The following is a 21,631-nucleotide window of genomic DNA, read 5'->3' on the forward strand; positions in this document are numbered from 1 at the left end:
TGAAAGGGCAGCTGCTATGAGAGCCCTCTCAGTCCTGCCCACCTCACAGGGTGTCTGTTGTGGGGGGAGAAGATATAGGAGATTGTAAGCCGCTCTGAGTCTCTGATTAAGGGAGAAGGGCGGGGTATAACTCTGCAATTCTTCTTCTTCTTGCACAGGGGACCTTTCCTTTCCTTTCCTTTCCTTTCCTTTCCTGAGTAGACATTACCATATGTTTTCTTTTGATATTATTAAATATATGCTAGCCATAACATTCTGACTACTCCATATCAGAAAGTACTTGCCATATCAACTATCTGCCATAGAAAATGCCTGTAATTATCTTTGGGAAGGAAAACCTCTCTTTTTTCATTATGCAGTGCACTGAAATGTTGGTATTTTATTGCATCTTTAATTTTAAAAATTACTTTTAACAACACACAGTTCTATTTCAATTAGTTGCATATAGGTAAACAGGTATTTTGAGCTTCTGTGGTTTATACAGGTTTATGAAGTAATACTTTTACTGAAATTATTTAGTATGTTCATGTAATGGAAAAAACTGAGGGCAAGGTACTGACTTACTGTAATACAAGTAGCATCTATCATCCCACAGAGGGGGGAGCACAGTGACCATGTTTTCATACCCCCACCAATACATGATTGTTGATTCATGAGCATGGAGTTTATACAATTAGTTTTCCTCCCCATGATCAGTAACAGTAGACAAAATGCTTGTTCCTGCTCCCTACCCTCTACGAGCATTGATTTATCCTATTCTAAAGTTGTCTATTGAGGGATATCAGCTAAGCTTATTAGCGAGTACTATCAGTGGAAGAAATAGGATTTAATTTTGTTCTTCAAATCTAAAGCTGAAATGCAATAGGAGCCAGAAACTGATAAATAAAATGGAGATTAAGAATTGGATAGTAGGTTTCAATAACCTCTATACTAGTAGTAGCCATGACAGAGTGTCATCATTTTGGGCTAGTGTAGGGTTACCACATGTCCTTTTTTTGTTGTTTTGTTTAAAGGTGTTTCCTCTTTTGGGATCTTTTTACAAAGCTGATGAAAATGTCCTCTTTTTGAGTTGGAACGTTAGGAATATTCCTATTTTAGTAGCAGTTATAACAGCTTAAATAGTAGGTGTATTTAACATGAGATTTGTCACTGTGATCAGTTGTTTGAGGTAGTCAGGAAATATGTCTTTTTCTTTTGTTCTTTTCAAAATATGTTAACCCTAGGCTAGTGCAGCTGTACTACTGATTCCCTTTTTATCTTTAACTTTTCAGTCATGGTAAACCTACCCTTTCCATTATGGAGTGAGCTTTTCTTCTCAGCCATTGTGCAAAGGAAAGTCATGACCAGCTATAGTTTATATTTTGTTATTTCAGCAGGATCTGAAGGGTTGTTTCAACTATGTTATAACTCTGTCTTGATCTTTGGGAAATCTTAGATAACATTAATAATTATTCAATTGGAGTAGATGTTTAGCTGTGGAGAATGTGGGATGGGGCAGTTTGTTCCAGAGACAAAAAGCTACCAAAAAGAGACTGTACATTGCCAAGGCTGGTTCTCAGTTCTTAATAGTGGTTAAGAGGGAGCCATCTGTACAAGCCCTATTTTACTTTCCTTGTGGGTCTTTTGTATGTGCATGGAATTGCCCATCCTTATGACAACATATTATCAGCTAATACTGCCTTCCATCTCAGGTAGTTTCTTTCTTTGTCTCACAATACACCTTTGGTGGAAGGTTTTTGCTTACTGCCTACAGGAGCTTTTTTCATGAGCTAATTTAGTTGTCAGTCTAAACCTAGTAAAAGGGCAGTAAGATGGATCATTAGCTGGTGGCATGGCCAGGCCAATATCTAGCTTATTCTTTTATTATGGAGTTTCTGAAAAATAGCCCCCCCCCCTCACTTGATTTGCACCACTTTAATAGAAGTGTTTCTGCAGTAAGACTTGCTGATTCTTTGAAGGTTTCATTTTGCAGGAGGACGAAAACTGTATTTAGATACCAGATCAATAGAAAAACAAATAGACTATTACATTTCCTGGTGGGTCCCCCCACTGGAAGACAGATGTTCTTGAAATTTAATATTCTTGTACGCAAAGTTCATAAACATGGTGGCTCTGTTCATCTGAAATAAATAGTAGCACTTGCTAAAATTGTGAAAATAATTTTTTAAAGGATGCTTTTGTGCAGTGTTTGGGATATCAGTTCTGATGAGATGCTGTTTCTTAGTTTCTCATCAGAAGCAAACTGTTTGCCATAGTAAAACAAAAAATATTTTATCATTGATTTATTTTCAGTATGTGCCTTTAGTATCAGCCTGATACAATGAAATTAAAGAGGTTAAGTTTTTTCTAAGGAGAGAAAGGAAGCCATGGCAAATAAACCTGATTAATTTATTTGTGTCAGATGGTACTTAAAAGTGCAGGAGAAGGAGGAAGGTGGCAACTTTACAAGCAATGTGGTTTGGCAAGTCCTGGGCCAAATCTACCATGGAGAAAGTCAGGCAAGGCATAGCATGGTGAAAGTCAGGACTGAACACATGAAGCTGCCTGATTAGAATTAGATGTTCATCTATCAAGGTGAGTATTGTCTGCTCAGATTGGCAGTGGTTCTCCAGGGTCTCAGGTGAAAGTCTTTGTCACTACCTCCTACGCTGAAGGTCTTTGTTATCACCTCCTGCCTGATCCTTTTAACTGGAGAAGCCAGGGATTGTACCGTGGACCTTCTACATGTAAGACCAATAGTTGTACTAGTGCTGAGTTACTACCGCTCTGGCTTCAGAAAGTCTTTCACTTCAGGATATGAAAAACTGCTCTGGAAGGCAGTAGAGCCAGATCAATTTTGTCTGTTTGCCTTCCTTCATCATAGAAGATTGGCTGAAGATAAATTCTACCCAAACTTAGTTTTTCTGACTTATGTCTACCCTGAAGGTCTTTCTTATCACCTCCTGCCTGATCCTTTTAACTGGAGAAGCCAGGGATTGTACCGTGGACCTTCTACATGTAAGACCAATAGTTGTACTAGTGCTGAGTTACTACCGCTCTGGCTTCAGAAAGTCTTTCACTTCAGGATTTGAAAAACTGCTCTGGAAGGCAGTAGAACCAGATCAATTTTGTCTGTTTGCCTTCCTTCATCATAGAAGATTGGCTGAAGATAAATTCTACCCAAACCTTTCTTTCTTTTCTTGGGCTAAAGACCACGAACAGGCCACAAATCATGGCTTTAAGCTCCTGTGTACATGCCCACATACACATGCAGATGAATTGACAACTGGGTAAAAAGTGCCTTAATATGCTAAAAACATTACAGTTTTGATGGAAATATAATTGCTTCAAATGCAGTTCGTCGTTGACAATAGAATTTGAAGTGCCACGTTCCAGTCAAACATCTCTGGTGGTACCTTTACTTATCTGTCCCCATATTGAGCCAGTACAATCAATTACATAGCCATTTCTCCCACTTGATTACACCTTGTAGATTGCTTCCAAGTAGGCAATAGAGTTGAGAATGATCATTGTCCCTTAAGACTTCTCCTTAAATTCAAGCAGGATATTTATTTAAGCCTTGCCCCAGATCTTTCAGCTGATATTTTTCCTGGGGCCAGGAGGATCAAGTGGTCTGACCAATTATTTATAGTCTTGGCTCAGATTTTGACAAGTGAAGCTCTGTGGTCTCGGCATCAGTCATTATTGCAGCCTGGTAGTGATTCTGTCAAACGTTTTGAAGAAATTACTAGCCTCTTAAAACTTGTGATCTCAAATAATAGACCTTTAAAATCTAAAACCCTAGGTAGCAGTGGGTGGTTTGACCAGGAGTGCAAACTAGCCAAGAAAAAATTAAGTAGATGCATGCATTTAACTCGTCATCATAAAGATGAAATTTCTGTAGCACAACTTATGCTCTCTAGATCTAATTATAAAAATCTCCTTATACAAAAAAAATTAGACTATGCTAAACTAGATCTGGCAGTCACAGAGCAAAGAGAGAAGTGCTTCTGGGAACTTGTTTCCTTTGGGTTTGGTAAACCCCCTCCTCAACTTGAAGCCCAAATTTCAGGAAAGGATTGGTTTACACATTTTAGCAATATCTTTGGAGTACCCTCGTCCTTGCCCTTGATTGATGGCTCACAGAGGAAGATATCCCCTTTTGAATTTGTTATATCACCTGACTGGCCACCAGTTACTGATTCTGAGGTTAAAGGTCTTATTGCCTCTCTAGCCTTGGGAAAATCTCCGGGGGAGGATTTTATTCCTCCAGAATTGTTTAAGACTTTTCCTGATTGGTGGTGCTTGCTAAAGTTTTTACCCAGATTAATGAAACTGGTATATTTCTTTCTGGATGGAAACTGAGCATTTTAGTTCCAATCCACAAGAAAGGTGATAAAGCAGACCGAAAAAAATTATCGCCCCATAAGCCTGTTGAATATAGCTGCAAAACTTTTGCGTAAATATCTTTTGCATAAACTGAAAGACTGGGAAACTTTCAATCATGTAATCCATCCTAACCAAGCTGGCTTTAAGAAGGGACAAAGCACAACTGAGCACTGTCAAAATCTTTACCATTTAGCCCTTTCAGGCATAATGGCCCCCACCAAAGCATTTGTAGCATTTGTAGATCTAGCTGCTGCATTTGATTCCATAGATAGGAACTGTCTCTGGAAGAAATTAGCCAGCACAAATATTGACAAACATTTGCTGTTCCTTCTTCAGGAATTACATGCAGACATTTTTGCTAGGATTAGAATAGGCACATCAGGCTCTCTAACAAACGAAATCCCAAGTTTTAGGGGTGTTAAGCAGGAGTGGGTTCTTGCTCCCCTGCTCTTTAATTTGTATCTAAATGACATTGTGCACAGGTTGTCAGGACCTGAGTTTGTTGCTTCCTCATTTGGCCATCAGAAAATTTCGATCTTATTGCAGATGATATGGTCCTGATTTGACTTACACAAATTGGATTTAAAAGGTTGCTGTACCAATTACGTGAGTACTGTAAAGAGGAGGCCCATAACCTAAATTGTGACAAAACCAAGGTTATGGTCTTTAGAAAAAGGCCCCCAAAATTCTCCTGGAGTATACATGGAATTTAAAAGTTGCAGAGACTTTTCTGTTGAGATTACAAATGGAAAAATTTCCGAAAGAAGATAGAACTTTAATTTGGTACTTGCTCTCAGCTGCTAGGACATTGTATGCGCAGTTGTGGAAGCAAGAAAAAATACCAGAGAAATGGGACTGGATTATAAAAGTTATGTCATGGAGTGAAATGGACAAATTAACAAGAATATTAAAAGACTATGATTTAGAACTTTTTAAGTTGGAGTGGAAGACGTTCAGAAGATACGTAGAAAAAGAGCGGAAAATAAAGGGACACTGGACAATCTTTGATAATGATTAAGTTTTTAAAATAAGAGTATAACTTTTGCTTCTTTAATAGTTAAGGGTACTTTTAATATTTGTTTTTCCTTAAGTAAATAACACTGGCGGGGGTTAAGTAACGGGGGGAGGGGTGGGGGAAAAGTAAGATATGGGGTAGATAAATTTTTCTTTTTTAGGTTGTAAGATACAGATATAGTTTTGCTACCATATGTTACTAATAAAATTGTTTATAACCAGAAAAAGTTTAGGGCTATGACCATCCATTTCCTTCAAAAATGAAGCCAAATCATTTAGAAAAAGGTTAAATAACAGCAGAGCTAGAATGCATCCCTACTTAACCCCCACATTTATTGGAATTTTGGGGGTTAAAGCCCCATTACAAGACCATCTAACCTGGTATTCTGTGTTATGGTGTAGCTTTTTGATCAGAAATAACAGTCTGCTATCTATCCCAAGGGCTATGAGTTTTTTCCAGAGTGATTCTCTTGAGACTGAATCAAATGCGCTCTTAAGATCTAGAAAGGCCGCGAATAGTTTAGAGCCCTTTCCTTTTTTATATTTACTGACAAGATGATCAAGAATTATGCAATGGTCTAAAGTAGATTTCCCATGAGAGAACCCAACTTGTTCTGGACCCAAAATTTGGCATTCTGTCGACTATGCTCTGAGTTTGTTAGCCAAATGTCCTGCATAGAGCTTCCCAGAGATTGACAGGAGACTAATAGGCCTATAATTGCCTGGTAATTGATGGTCACCCCTTTTAAAAATTGGCACCAGTATTGCATTTGTCCAAACTTTGGGCATAATCCCTGTCCTATCAATTTGAGTAAACAAAGCAGGTAAAAATGGAGCCCATCTTTCTGGGAATGCCTTGAACAATTCAGGAGGGATTGCATCAGGCCCAGGAGCCTTGCCAGGTTTGAGATGTTTGATAAAGGATTCTATTTCCTCAGCCTGAACTGAGGGCCAGTCAAGGCAATCAACCAGGTTCAAAACTGGGTCCTCTGCAAGGCTTGCTGTATCCTTATAGGAAATTGACAGGAAATAATCATGCCACTTATTAGGGGAGATAGGGCTGTTTACAACCACTTTCTTATCAGATGAGTCTGAAACCAGGGCCCGGAACTTCTTGGAATCATTTTTTATAGTGGCCTGAAGCAGCTGATCCCAGCGATTTTGTGTAGAAGCTCCTTGTTTATTACAAAAGGTCTGATTAAGTAGACGTTTAATCTCAAAATACTCCAGAGGTAGTCCTGGAAGGTTTGATTCTCTAAACTGCTGGTAGAATCCACGCAGCTGAGCTTTCATTTGAAGGCATTCACTCTCAAATCACCCTGGAGTACCTATCTCCCTGTGGGCTTGCTGTTTTGCAGGTTGCATCCTTAGAGCCTCAACAAGCTGGGCCATAATTCTCTCATATAGGTAAATTAGCTTTGGAGATTGAAATGATGACTTAGATAAGGCCATCATTTTGGTTAAAATATTTGAATTTTAAAAATCCTCGGCCTTACAAGCCACTTTTGATGACCAGTGAATTTTGGGAACCCTAGTTCCCTCTTCCTGAGAAGAATGCTTTTCACAGGTTTGACTTTTGGGGGCCAAAAAAAGATTAATAACAAAGGTCAAAGGGAAGCAGCTCCTTCATAAACTGTAAGGTAAGGTAAGGTAAATTTATTTTTATATCCCGCCCTCCCCCACCGAAGGCGGGCTCAGGGCGGCTCACAGACATGGAATACCATGATTTGGATAAAATACAATGTAAACAACAATTTAAAATACAGTTCAGTTACATAAGTTAATTAAGTTACATAAGTTAATTAAAATGAATAATGAAAATTATTAATTAAATTAAAATGAAAAATGTGAAGTAAACTGTGACTGATCCAAGGTCATACCAGCTGGTGCATGTGGACGAGTGGGAAATCAAACTCAGTTTTCATAGATTAGAGTCCGTGCGTCACGACGCGGACCTTCAGGTAGAGACGGGCGGCTGCTGTTGCCCTGGCAATCGGCCAGGACGCTGGCAGCCGGCTACGGTGCTTTCAAGGAGCAGCACAAGCGTTATCTAGCAGTCCTAATTAGTCCCTACCATAAAACAGTCCAGCCGAAGGGAGAAGCAGGGCGCGTCGTCACAGGAATGCAGTGGGTCAAAAGCCAGAGGAAGCAAGCCGAATATATTCGAAGTACCTAAGCCAGTCCACAGAGCAAAAGCAGAGTCCAGTTCCAAGTCCAAGATTCAAGCCGGGTCAGGAGCAAACGGGTTCTCTCAGCAGGCAAGAGGGTGCAGGGCGTGGTCACGTCCGAGGAGGATCGTTCGTTGCCAGCACAGTTTGCCCTAAGGCCAGGACTACAGATATACTGTGCTGGCTTGTTAACTCGTTAGTACTCCGGGCTTAGATCTCTCCTCCCACGCATGCGTGCTTCTTTCCGTCTGTCTTTGAACTCCTGCCGTCTCCTTTCACGGAGCCGGCTCACAGGTGGTGGGGATTCAGGAGGTGATGCACTAGGGCCTGGTGTGGCCTGATCAGTTTCAGGAGGGGATGAGCTAGGGCCTGGTGTGGCCTGATCAGTTTCAGGTGGCTCCTGCTCTGGGTTAGCAAGGGCTGGGTCTGGTGCAGGCATGACACCGTGCACTTAACCACTACACTAAACTGGCTTTCATGTAACCCATGTTGTAATGCTTTAACAGATAATCATTTCAAAATAGTGTCTTTGCATCTTTTGCTCTCTGTTGGATATTTTTTCAAAACAGAGAGCAAGAGATGTTTTTTCAAGTGTGACATTTATAGATGATAAATGAATTTCTTTGTTTTGACCACCATGACTTGCATGCATCATTCCAAAACTATTTCAAATAATGGGCACAAAGTTAAGCAGGATATGCTGGCTGATAGTAGAATGAGCCACAATGGATACTGAAGAGTACTATCCCCATTTACTGAAAGATGAAGTGGGTATTAAAAGCATTCAGAATTAATTCTTAAAATATGTACTCATACTGAGTAAGAGAATGATTTATGAGAGTCCACACTGAAAACATCTTGGGTTTTCACCTTTCTCTGAATTTAACACATAGATACTTAGAAATACTTCTTACACATAAAATTATGTAAATGTCTTACCCAATAAAAATGACTAAAATGCTTGCTAATTGTGTGTCATGCTCTGATAATTTGAGGCTGCATGAATTATGAGTCTGAATTCTGCTCTCCATCTTTTATTGCTTCAAACTGATTTTCCAAAATGAAGAGTATTAGTTGCACATGCTATGTATAAGGAGGAGTATTTTGAATAAAAGATTTTAGGAGTCTGATCTCTTAGACCAGATTACTATAGTGCAGGGGTGTCAAACTCATTTTTATGAGGGCTGGATCTGACATAAATGAGACCTTGTTGGACTGGGCCATGTGTGTCAGAAAATGTCATGCCAAGTAGCAGAGATATAAAGTTTATAAGAGACACAGACAAGCACAAAGATTTTTTAAAAGCTCAATATAAAATATGCTTAAAACATTAGCACTTGTTAGTCTCAAAGGTGCTTTCTTTGTTTCTCTCCCATGCAATCCAGGGAACTGGGGAAAGGAAGCTTTGGCTCTTTCTTTCCTTCCCCAAGGGACAAAGAGGAGGAGCCAATAGAAGGAAGAGAGTCTTGGCTCAATAACTCTGCTGTGTGATTTAGAGAGCCTGGCAAAGCAAGCTATTCTTCCCCCCCTTCCTCATCAAGAGGAGCCTTAGCCAATGGAGAAAATAGAGGTTTTGCTCTGTAGTTCCTGTGCGATTGAGCAAACCTGGCAAAGTGAGCTGTGATGCAAAAGGAAGTGAGAGGGAAAAGGAAGCAGATGACAACCAGTTGCTTGAAGGCTTGATAGGAACCCTCCAAGGGCCTTATCCGACCCCTGGCCTGCATGTTTGACACCCCTGCTATACATGTGTGTGTTTTCAATTTTATCTACAGTGACTCATAAGTTTAGTGGAATTTTGCTAATTAGTAAGCACATGAGGGGGGCATGCAAGAGTTGCAGGAAAGGATTTGAATAGACAAAATAAATCAGGATTAAACTTAGATTAGACATAAAATCAGGCATAGCTAGAGTTGTGTTGGAGAAAGATAGCCAAAAATCTTGCAATAGCACAGGTAATTTCTGAATTAGAATTGTTCAGGAATAATTGACAGAATGACAAATCGTTCTGATTGATGGTAGGCGGGGAGAATCTGCAAACAATTCTTTTGTGAGAACTTGAGAACCAAAGGTGTTGCCTTGGCAATGTTCCCTCTGAGCTGCAGAGTCTTGTGAGCTACTGGCATTAAAGTTGTGAGCTACTGAATCAATTAATGTGCCTTGGGGTCATCCTTCCTGAGCTAAGACAAAACTGTGTGAGCCGGAGGCTAAAAATTTGTGAGCTAGCTCACACTAACTCAGCTTAGACGGAACACTGGCAACTGTACTTTGTGTCTTCATTTCTGGACTTCTTCTGGCCCTTGCACTTTCCTGTTCTTTCCTACAGTCTGCTGGTATTCAGCTTGGAGATGGCCCATGTGGGGATGCTCTGACAGGCAGTGGGTTTGACAAAAGAGGAGAAGCTTCCAGGTTGTTGCAAGAATTTAATTTCTTGTGAGGGCTTGGGAGCCTGTGTCCTGGTATCTGGATCTCTTGGCAGCTTTCCTGAGTCAAAATCCATTTTTTTTATCTGTACCCAGCTTCTAAGACACTGCCCAGTTTGGCCTATGCTTAGCACCACAAGCAGTCAGAAACATGGAATCCAGCAATACCTTCTGAGCCTCTGGAACTGGTGATGGGGGACATGGGCTATACCTATACTACATGTGTTGGCAAGTTGCAGGCCATATGTTATGCAAACAGGTAGCTTTGTTAGTCTGTTGTAACAAAATAAAACCAAAATCCAATGGCACCTTAAAGACTAACAATATTTTTTCCAATTTGAGCTTTTTTGAGTCACCCTGGCTTAGATATTGAAAAAGTATTGTAAAATTCATCAAATGTTCTTGTTATAGTTGTTACATTACTTCATTGAATTTACAAGGGTATAACACTGCTTAGGATTGCACTGTAAATAAGTTGGTGAACTGAGCTCCCACATATCTTGGTTTGGAAAATATCACCTGAGGCAGTTCATTTTTACAAAGCCCCTGTAATATACACACATGTAATTGTTCCATAGGGGATTTGCCACCTAGAAACAGTCTGCCCGTTCAACAGAATATGTGAAGTTAGGTATAATCCAGATCCATATTTAGAGAGCTAAATAATTGTTCCCATTTTCAGAGGTGCTGAGCTTTTGCAGCTTCTATTGATTTGAAATGGATGCAGGGTTCTTAAAGTTTGACGTTTTGTCTTTACGTGACAGCTAGTCAGTGGAAAAGATTAAAAATAAAGACTTCCCAGCTATTAAGGAAGCATCATGCTTGTTTGACCTTTGCCAAGGGGAAAACAGAAGCACACTGTGTTAATTTGATAATAATAGTGATGCTGATTTTAACAGAAATAACTGAACATCTTGTTGGTCTTCAGGTTTTATTTATTCTTGTGAAGGGCAACAAAATGTTGTGATGACAGGTGACTAATGAATTCTGTCATAAGTCGTTCTGTAAATTTATAGCTAACATAGCATATATTTGATGAAGAACTGAGGCTCATTTGTAGAAAGTGGTATCTCAAGTTAAAGATCCCCATCCGTTCATAGAATCAGAGTTGGAAGCGACCTCCAGGGTGATCTAGTTCAACCCCCTGCACAGTGCAGGAAATTCACAAGTACCTCCCCCTAAGTTCACAGAATCAGCATTGCTGTCAGATGGCTATCTAGCCTCTGTTTAAACACCTCCAAAGAAGAAGAGATACTGGAAGAGTCTTTTCTCTGGCTGAGACAGTGCAGAGTTGCTGCCAGTCAGAGTTATAGTGAGGTAAATTGATTGATTGATTTAGGGAATTCATATGCCAGTTCTCCATAGTGGTGTTTGAGGCTGCTTACAAGTAAAAACAGTGCCATAAAATCATAAAACATCATAAACTGTCCATATAAAAATGAAACTGTTTGTTAAAACAAAACTCATTGAACAGCCTAAAAAATCTATGAAACCGCAGACGATAAAACAGCAGTAAAGATAAAATCCTTATTAAGGGTTTAGGTAAAAAGATATTTTGGCTTGGTGCCTGAAGACAGTATGGAACATGATAGGCAAGCCTCAATGGAAGGCCTTAGGATGACTAGCCAAAAATGTTTTAATCCTGAGCATTGTTACTACCTGGGAAAGGTGTGACTCTCTGGCTGAGATAACAGCAATGAAGAACTGAAAGTAACATCAAGCCGAGAGGGGAGATGCGGAGAAAGACCCTAAGAGAGCGATGCCGAGATAGATGCTAAAGTGGAGGAGGTGCTGTATTGGTGAGACCACCCTATTGCAGACTATCAGGACACTCACCGAGGTGTCTATTCCATCTGGGGTCACTTATCTGTCTAGGGGGTGACTGGTTCAATCGTGGTGAGTCTGAGAGTCTCAGTGCAGGAACTGGGAACTGAGCAAGCCAGGCTGCTAATGGCTGTGACTGGCAGACTGGACTAGGCTGCTGCTTGAGTCATCCTATGGTGCCCTGTGTTCCAGTGGGGTTGGTTTACTGGTTGCTGCAGACTTGGAGACGATCTTTGAATATGATCCCCAGGCACCCATTGATCTTCTGTTGTTGCAGAAATTGTTCTGCCACAGTGGGGGTGACAAACTTGGCCTGACAAACTCACCTCTGCCTGACCTCATCAGTCTTCCCCTTTCTGCAAATCACTACAGTTGGTTTTGGGGTCTCAGCTGACTTTGGATGGCATCATATGTCTCCTGCTGGTCTTGGGTACTTGCAGTGCTCCTGGAACCCACCAGAGCCTATTGTGTGCAGCAGATCTGGTGGCTGGCTCTGCTGAAATGAGGACAAGGAATCCACAACCAGACTGATCATCTGAGCTCTAAGACTGAGCCATATTGAAGGAAGTTTATTGTATCATCAGAGGATGAGTGGCAATTCACAAACATCAACCCCGGAGTCATAGGTCCTGTGCCTGAGCTGGGAAGGATGGAATTGGGAGTCCAGCTCCCCACCTTTGTGACAGGGTGCTCTCAGCCGTGAGGAGTCTGAATGTGACTCTGGATGCCTCATTTTCATTGGAGATCCAGGTCATGACTGTTGCTATATCAGCCTTTTAACATCTTCAGCAGTTAGGCAAGTGGCCCTCTATCTCAGAGGTGTCAAACTTGTGGCCTGGGGGTTGGATCAAGCCCTCAGAGGACTCCTACAAGGCCTGCAAGCAACTCACTGTCACCTGCTTCCTTCTCTTTCTCTTGCTTCTTGCTTTGCCAGGCTTGCTCAATCACATAGGAGCTACAGAGCAAAGCCTCTGTTTTCTCCATTGGCTGACAAGCACATGAAACAACTTATGTACAGAAGCTCACAATGCCCAACTATTTCATGTTTTCCTCTAGGTCTTAGACTCAAAGCATTGACCATGAGATTTCTGTAATGAATGTCAGTAAATCAAAAGTAGGTTTGCAACTTAAAGTTATATACCTGAACACCATATTCAATATTGCTACAGCACAGACATTGTCTTTAGATGTTGATGCAATAATTACGAACAAGAGGTGTCAGTTATCAGAAACTGTTAAATAAACAAAATATTGCAAGAGTGCTAATCTTTTAAGCATGTTTTATTTTAAGTTTTAAACAAATCTTTAATTGTGTTTATCTGTGTTCTGGCATTACATTTTATGACACACATGGCCCGGCCCAGCAAGATCTGGCTCTCGTAACAAATGAGTTTGACACCCCTGCATGCTCTCTCTCTCTCTCTCTGCATCAGCTGTGTATGTCCTTGCAGGGACTTCAGTACAAGCACATATACAGTCTGTGCTGTACCAGCTGTATTGGCTTCCAGTGGAGTATCAGATCAAGTTCAAGGTCTTGATATTAACCTTTAAAGCCTTATGGAGTCTGGGCCCATCATATCTGCTGGACCATCTCTCCCACTATGTTGGCCAGAGAACTCTGCATTCTTCTTCAAATCAACATCTGTTGGTGATCCCTGGGCCACAGGCTGTCCACTTAGCCTCAACTAGAGCTGGAGCCTTTTCAGCTCTGGCTCTGGCCTGGTGGAACAGCCTCCCAATTAAGATTAGGGCTCTACAGGACTTACAACTATTCCACTAGGCCTGTAAAACAGAGCTGTTCTGCCAGGCCTTTGGTTGAGGCAGTAGACACCATGTTAGATTGGCCCCACTTACCTTATCCATCTATTCTCTTACTCTGCCCATTGTACAAGGTAGAGGTATTTTTATGTATTGACTGGTGGGAATTTGGCCATTTGCTAGTAACCAATACAATTGAGCACACATACAAGGGACAATCTCTGAGAGCGCTTTAATTATGTTGTTGCTATCTTGTAATTTTTGTATTAAACTGATTTTTAACTTTGTATAGCATTATGTTTTAATTTTTTAAAACTGTGTATCTATGTGTCGTGAGCCACCCTGGGCCCGCTAGTAGGGTAGGGTGAGATATAAATAAAATATATAAAATAAATGGAGGAACAGCCATTTAAGTTGAAGGAAGGCTCCTTAGGTTGGAGGAAGCCTCCTTGGAAGATCTCTGGTTGCTATCAACCTCACATATCAAAGTGGGGGGCACAGAAAGCAGGGCTTGAGTGGTAGCTCTTAACTGCTTAAATGGACCCAGGGTAGTACAAGACAGCTTCATATGTTCATGTATGAGGCTATGAGTTAAAATAATAAATTCTTAGGTTTTTTAAAAGTAGGTTGAGCATTGAAAATATTTTTCTTGTTTATTTTGTTGTATAGCTTTCTATTTTGTGTGTGAGGATGAGGGGGGAAATACAGTATCCATAGCCTCAGGCAAGCAACATTGGGCTGTGACATATATTGACATTCAGGTGGCCTAGTGTATTTCTCACTTCTCTAGTGCCTCATGTATTTCTCACTTCTTAGTAAAGCAATGAATGTTCTGTTGCTGATATGACTGCATTACTGGTACATGCAATGATCCAAATACTCAGCTGCCAAACCCAGTATGAAGCAACTATTGTAAAAGTGTGTGGGTGTGCTTACTTGCCATCAGCAAGCCACTGTCTTTCAGCTTCATCCTGCTCCTTGATCTGTAACATTGGGATAATAATGCAGTTGTAAGGATAATGTATGTGAGACACTTTGCATATCAAAAGTAGTGCAGAAATGTTTTCTTCCTCTGTAATGTATTACTTATTACTGTTGTCGAAGCATTTATAATTCAGGATTGTTATTTGATAGAATATAATAGAAAATGTCTTTAGAAAACAAAGATGAATGTTATATTTTCCTTAAGTCTTTTGCACTTCAAGGTCCTCTTCTGTGAGATAAATCTGTTTTCTATTTAGCCTTTGCTAGTACCAGCCATTTTCAGGTCTGTACCTGTCCCTTGCAATGAAATGGTAAAAAAAAGAGGTGAGGCTAAGCTTGGCTGCATGTGAGGCAGCTTTTTCTTGGTTTTTAAATAGAGGGGGTGGGTGCTAGTGAAAGCTGCTGATAAATTTTTGAAGGAAAATAAAAGGGGAAAGGAAGTATAAAATAGATCAATATTTTTGATAGCTGGTGTACAGGGGAGAGAAAGAAACACTGTGGGCTCCACTGGTTCTGATGTCAGGAAGCATCCTGAATCTTCAGCCAAGCTTTGGTGCGCCTATATGCTCTTACATGGAGCACGAATTCTGTGGATAAAACTACCTCCAAAGAAGAACAATTACTGTAAACTAAGGCAGATGTCCTTAAATTCTGGGCTTATCACTCAATATGGGTGGCATCCTTTCTTTTAATGCACACAGAGCAGAAAGTTTTGTAACACTGAGTAAAAGACTTTTTAAAATAAGAAGGAAGCTTGAGCAACCATGTGGAGTGGAACCACCAGGCTGCCCTTTGTTCATGTTGGACAGCCTTGTTCAGCTTGATGCTGAATATTGTGTTGAAAGTATTTGTAGTACTGGACAGGCATGGCTGGCACCTGGAAGTAGGCCATGTAGGTGGCTGCCTAGGGCGCTGCATGGCCTACAACATAGCTAGGTGTCCCCTCCCCACTCGCCAGCTGACTCGTGGCCTCTTTTGCCCTCCCAAGGCTCGGGCAGTGGAAAGAGGCGGCTTGGCCTTGCTCCCAGGCTGTCTTCCCTTGAGACTGAGGCAGAGGCCCCACACCTCCTCTTTCCCCCACCCAAGACTTTCTTGCTCCATAAGAAGGTCGAACAGGGGGGTGTTTTCACAGCGGGCTCCTCAAGAGGAGCCATTCGTGCAAACGGGGCCCAATTTGGGCCAGTGCTGGCGGGCAGGGCCTTGCTTGGGGCAGCAAAAACTCCAGCGCCGGCCTTGTGGACAGGACTGTGCACATGATAGGATTTGAGGACTTGGTTAGTAGGGAACTGCAGTACTAACAGGTTTCATTTGTTAAAGAACATTATAAACCTTCCAAAGGAGGCATCACGCTGTAGTTTGAATTTTCAGCCGCACCTTGATTGTGTCAGGAAGCCAAGCAGCAGCATGCCCTAAGCATACATATTTTATAATCACAATACAGGTTATTCTGTGCTTTCTGCTCCTTTCTTCAGTTGTTTTGCTTGGGGAATAAGAAGATGGCAGCAGGGGTCATTTAGTAGAAAAAGAGGTGCTGGAGGTTATTAGCGCAACTCATTTGCATATGCCAATACATCCCTGACATCACCAGAAGGTATATTAAATTATATCAGTTCAGCATCTACCTTAAAATGCTTCTTGAATTATAATTGACATAATAAAACCTTGCTCCCATCATACTTTTAAAATTATTTTCTCCTGTGTAGTTATGGTGGCATAATGATTTCCATCTGTCTGCTTTACATGTTTTGGTTATTTTCCCATTTTTTGTGGAGGGAAATATTAGAAAGTTTGTTAAACCTTAGAGTTCAGCAAAATTCTCACAGAGGGGTTGAACAATGAAGCCCAGAAGCAAGTGTTTGGAGGAGAAGGGGGTAAGAAAGAAAGAGCACAATAAAATTTAGAGGTTTCAGAGCTCCGCTCCTGTGAGTTCATGCCCAAAATGAGGCCTGGATAGCAGTAAAGACTTTTTATCCAGCACTTGGATATCTGGAGTGCTTGGTTAACCAGTATTGGCTCATAACCACCACACCCCTGTGTCTTTGAGCATGCAAGTGCCGCACTCATGCCTCTCCAGCAGCCAGATGAATGCTTCTGGCCAATGTTCCTTCTAAGCTGTGGAGTCTTGTGAGCAAAAGTTCTACTTTGTGAGTTACTGGCATTAAAGTTGTGAGCGGCTACATAAATTAATGTGCTCTGGGGCCACTTTTTCCTGAGCTGAGACAAAAATGTGTGAGCCGAAGGCTAAAAAATTGTGAGCTAGCTCACACTAACTCAGCTTAGAGGGAACACTGCTTCTGGCTATATCTGAGCTTCTAAGATGTTGTTATCCTCAGGTGCCTCCTTCCCACTAAGCCAGCTCTGCCAGGGGGCTCCTGAGCTGCTGGACTACTCGCGTGTCTCCTGCATAGAATAGTTCCATGGCTTGGGGAGAGGGTCCCAAAGGGCATGGGAGCTGTTGCTATGGAGTTCGCAGCCTACAGCCATACCACCCTAACCACACCCAATCTCATCTGATCTTGGAAGCTAAGCAGGGTTGGGCCTGGGTAGTACTTGGATGGGAGACCGCTTGGGAATACCGGGTGCTGTAGGCTATGCTGTTCCCAATAGAGTTGCATTTAGTCAGTGTGGATTCCTCTAGTCAAGGCCCAAAACTAAGTAATAAGCTTGAGTATCCAGTATAGTTATGCCAATAAAGGTTTTTGGATTGGAGTATTCAGTATAATTAATAAACTGACAACCCCATTCTCCAGGGGTGCTAGTTAACTAATCTTACACAGTACATGTGGTCTTTGATTTTCTTTACAACTCTTTAAGTGTGTTATCTGGAAATAGATACTTCTTGTTCACACAAAGAATGACTTGAATTTGGCACAGTTTCATTCATGTTTTTATAGATAACAATATGGTAACAGGTGGCCAACACCTGACTAGAGACTCTAGATTAGAGGAGTGCAAAAAATTTTTTTTGGTATTTTTCAGGTTTGCGTATATTGAACCCCCAGAATATTGGCGTCTCATTATATTACGGAATCTCAATTCTGGTATGGTATTCGGTTTTGGAAATATTCAGGAAACTCGATTTGCCCCCGCTGCATTATACCCTAGGGAGACCATTGGAATCGATCCAGGGGTATTTGGGGTTCTAGGGAGCTGTACTTTGAGGTAGTACATTTGCAGCAGAGCTGCTGGTGCCTGTCCTCAAAATAATCCCCAACTTTTAAAAACATTGTAATGGGGTCCAATTCTATGGGCTCCCAAATAAGGTGCCCTCATTCTCCATTGCTTTCAACAGAAGGGGGAAAGGCATTTAAAGAGAACATGCCTTCTGAGTTCACTCACTGAGTTGTGTTGCTGCGGTGGCAGCGGTGTGACTGAGAAGGCCTTTAAAGAGATCACAGTGTCTTTAAATGCCTTCTTGAAGCCTCAACCAAATACAAACCAAATAATATTGGGTTTTATTTTGGCTCAGCTATACTGGTAGTCAAATCTCTAATCTTTATTCAGCCATAAAAACGCTGAAAAATACTGGCAAGGTATTTTTGGGGGTATTTTTATTCTTGGATAAACCAAATGCAAACCATTACTCTATATGATCAGCTGTCCAAGAAATTGGAGATGGTGTCCATTGAATTTTTAATGAGCCTCTACAGAATTAGGATGTGTTCATAGGGAAGAGTCAAAGAAATCAGCAGCAGAAATTACATTTGTACCTTATTTTTGAATGTGCTTTATTCAGATAACTAGAAATAAGAAGTTGGAAATTAGGTAGGGCAAGAAAATGTTATTTCCAAACAAGGAATAGAAATGGGGGTACAGGTAGACTGTGTATTCTCCTAAAAACTTTCTTGGAAATCTTAGGATTTGTAGATGTGGTATTGAAGGCCTGGCTGTGGAGGATTTGATCAGAATATTGCAAATAATGCCAAGGTGTCACTTGGCTTGTATTGGTCTTTCCAAGGTTGCTTGTGTTGCTTGTGTGTTAAGAAAATGTGCTGCCTGGGAAGATTTTCCAAGCCATTCTCTCAGTTACCTAATAAAGGTTTAAATTAGTAGTAGGGGTCAATTTATTTGGAAATTTAGATTGTGTGATTAATGGGCTTGAAAGTGAAATAGATTAAGGAACACAGGCTAGGTGAACCAACTCGGCTCAAAAGCACTGTGCAGGGGGGCCGTGACTGGGTTAGGGATTCCGGTCATTTGGGGGCAGGGGAGATATGGCAGTGGGACTAAGTTTCAGAGACTAGGAAGAGGTCAGAGATATGGGAAAGCTTGGACCTCTTCCCTCCTACGTCCCATCCCAGAGTATGCAGGTTGTGCGGCTAGGAAAATTTATCCAGCTCCGACATTGGTGTTGATTAATGCCAGGTCTGTCAATAATAAGACCTACATGTTACATTACTATTTTATGGAACAACAGATAGACCTGGCACGTGTGACAGAGACCTGAGTACAGGAGGGCGAGTCAGTCACCCTGAACCAGCTTACCCCACCCGGGTTCTCAGTCCTTCACCAATCGCGGACTACCGGCCGGGGGGGGGGGGGGTGGATTGCAGTGCTCATTTGTGAATCTGTTTCTTTCAGTGCACTTCCTGCCCCAAACATAATGGGCATTGAATGTGTCAGTCTGATATGGGAAGCCGAGGAGAGTTTGGCTGTCTTGGTTGTGTACCAGGCGCCCAACACACCCCCAGAGAGCCTGCCTGCCCTGCTGGAGGCAGCAGTGACTTGGGCATTGGCTTTCCCCAGGCTATTAGTCTTGAAGAATTTCAGTGTCCATGTTGATGATGCAGCTTCCATGCAGGCCCAGGACCTGGTGTCATCCATGGAGATACTGGGATTCAGCTAGATTGTTTTGGCTCCCACTCACCAGGCCGTCCATACACTCGCTTTGGTCTTTGGGGCTGGGATAACACCTGATCTGATACCTGTTGATACAGTTCCATGGTCAGATCATTTTGCCCTGAAATTCCAACTGGACCTGCAGCCCACCTCCTGTCTGGGCGGCGAGCACATTTATGCTTGCCCTCAGAGCCAACTGGACTTGGAGCAGCTTCGGGAGGCTCTGTGGGATCCGATGCCCCCAGGCAGATTGCTAGATGAGCTAGTGGAGGACTGGTACTCCTGGCTTTCCACAGCCATCGATAATATCGGGCCCCGGCACCCTCTTTGCTGCCGCACCAAAGCAGCGTCTTAGTATACCTTGGAGCTGCAGAGGATGAAGCGACAGTTTAGACAGCTAGAGCGAGTGTGACGGAGATCTTATGACGAGGAGTCTGGAATTTCTTATAGAATGTTTATGAAGGTCTATGAGAGGGCAGTGAAGTCAGCAAAGAGAGATTTCTATGCTGCCTCTATTGCATCTGCGAAATCGTGCCCAGCCCACTTGTTTAGAACAATTTGATCATTGACTATGGTGCCGGTTGGCAATCAAAAGGATAGGGAATTGGATATTGGCTGTGAGGCCTTTGCGACTTTCACAGACAAAGTCTTGACTCTCCACCATAATCTACCAGCAACAATTGATACAGTACGAGAACTGGAAGCCTGTTGTCTGTCTTTGGGTCCTACATTGGACCACTTCAGCTGCCTCTCTGAGGAGGATGTGGATAGGATCCTGGCTGTGGTGAAGCCTACCACTTGTCCTCTGGACATGTGTCCATCCTGGCTTGTTAAAGCAGGCAGGGAGGACATTCAAGGGCTCTTAGCTGAGACTGTTAACCTATCCCTGTCATCAGGGGTATTTCCAGCTAAGCTCAAAGAGGCAGTGTTTCACCCGCTTTTGAAGAAACCCTTTGGTCCTAGTCAATTATCGCTCAGTCTCGAATTTACTGTTTCTGGGCAAGATAATTGAGAAAGCGGAGCAGTTTCAGGCTTTCCTGGAAGATACATCTGTTCTCGATCCCTTCCAGTCTGGTTTCCGTCCTGGTCATGGGGTGAAGACTGCTTTGGTCGCCCTCACAGATGACCTTAGAAGGCATCTGGATCAAGGCGGGTCAGCGCTGCTATTACTTTTAGATCGCTCTGCAGCATTTGACATGGTCAACTACGATCTAATGACCCACTGCCTTGCCGACATTGGAGTCCAGGGGACTGCCTTACAGTGGTTTTCCTCCTTCCTCCATGGTCGGGGACAAAGGGTGGCGATTGGCAAGAAGGACCTCCCTGCGTCACTTGAGTGCAGTGTGCAGCAGGGAGCTATTCTCTTGCCGATGTTTAACATCTATCTGTGCCCCCTTGCCCAGATTGCCAGAGGTTTTGGGCTGGGTTGTCACTAGTATGCAGATGACACCCAGCTCTATCTGTTGATGGACAACCATCCAGACTCTGCCCCAGACCATCTAACCAGGGTGCTGGAAGCTGTGGCCAATTGGCTACAATTGAGCCGGCTGAAACTTAATCCAACTAAGACAGAGGTCCTGTACTTGGCTCGGGGGGGGGGGGACTAAGATCGGGGATCTGGCTCCCCCCCTGGATGGCGCATCTCTTATACCAACCCAGAAGGTGAAGAGCTTGTGTGTGATACTGGATGCCACCCTTTCTATGGAGGCCCAGATCACAGCTGTTGCATGATCTGCCTTTTACCATCTTCAGCAGGCCAAACAACTAGCACCCTATCTGGCCCCTCAGGACTTGGCTACAGTGATCCATGCAACAGTCACTTCCAGGTTAGACTACTGTAACTCACTCTATGCAGGCTTACCCTTGAGGCTGATCCAGAAGCTCCAGCTGGTGCAGAATGTGGCAGCACGAATGCTGTCTGAATTGCCTGTACGGGCGAGCAGTTGGCTGATGCTGCGCTGTCTGCACTGACTACCAATTGAGTACTGGATCCACTTTACAGTTTTAGTATTAATAATAATAATAATAATAATAATAATAATAATAATAATAATAAACTTTTATTTGTATCCCGCCCTCCCCGCCGAAGCAGGCTCAGGGCGACTTATAAGACATGGTATAACCATGATTCGCATAAAACAATTTTAAAATACAGTTAATAAATACATTTAAAAGACGGTTACATAAAAAGTTAAAACTACAATAAATGAAGGTGCTATGTTCAATAGATGTATTCCGATGGCTAGATATCGCTTT

The 21,631-nt window shown here is 42.2% G+C and overlaps 1 protein-coding gene and 1 non-coding gene across 2 annotated transcripts in view; both read left to right on the forward strand.

Moving 5' to 3' along the window:
• RARB (retinoic acid receptor beta) overlaps positions 1–21,631 on the forward strand; it is a 476,807-nt gene that overhangs the window by 118,463 nt on the left and 336,713 nt on the right. The window lies entirely within an intron of this gene.
• Positions 17,009–17,127, forward strand: LOC132578726 (5S ribosomal RNA). The gene has a single exon (XR_009555935.1). It is a non-coding gene; the product is annotated as a 5S ribosomal RNA (ribosomal RNA).

The sequence above is a fragment of the Heteronotia binoei genome, chromosome 10 (assembly GCF_032191835.1).
Source record: "Heteronotia binoei isolate CCM8104 ecotype False Entrance Well chromosome 10, APGP_CSIRO_Hbin_v1, whole genome shotgun sequence".
NCBI classification, from domain to species: Eukaryota; Metazoa; Chordata; class Lepidosauria; order Squamata; family Gekkonidae; genus Heteronotia; species Heteronotia binoei.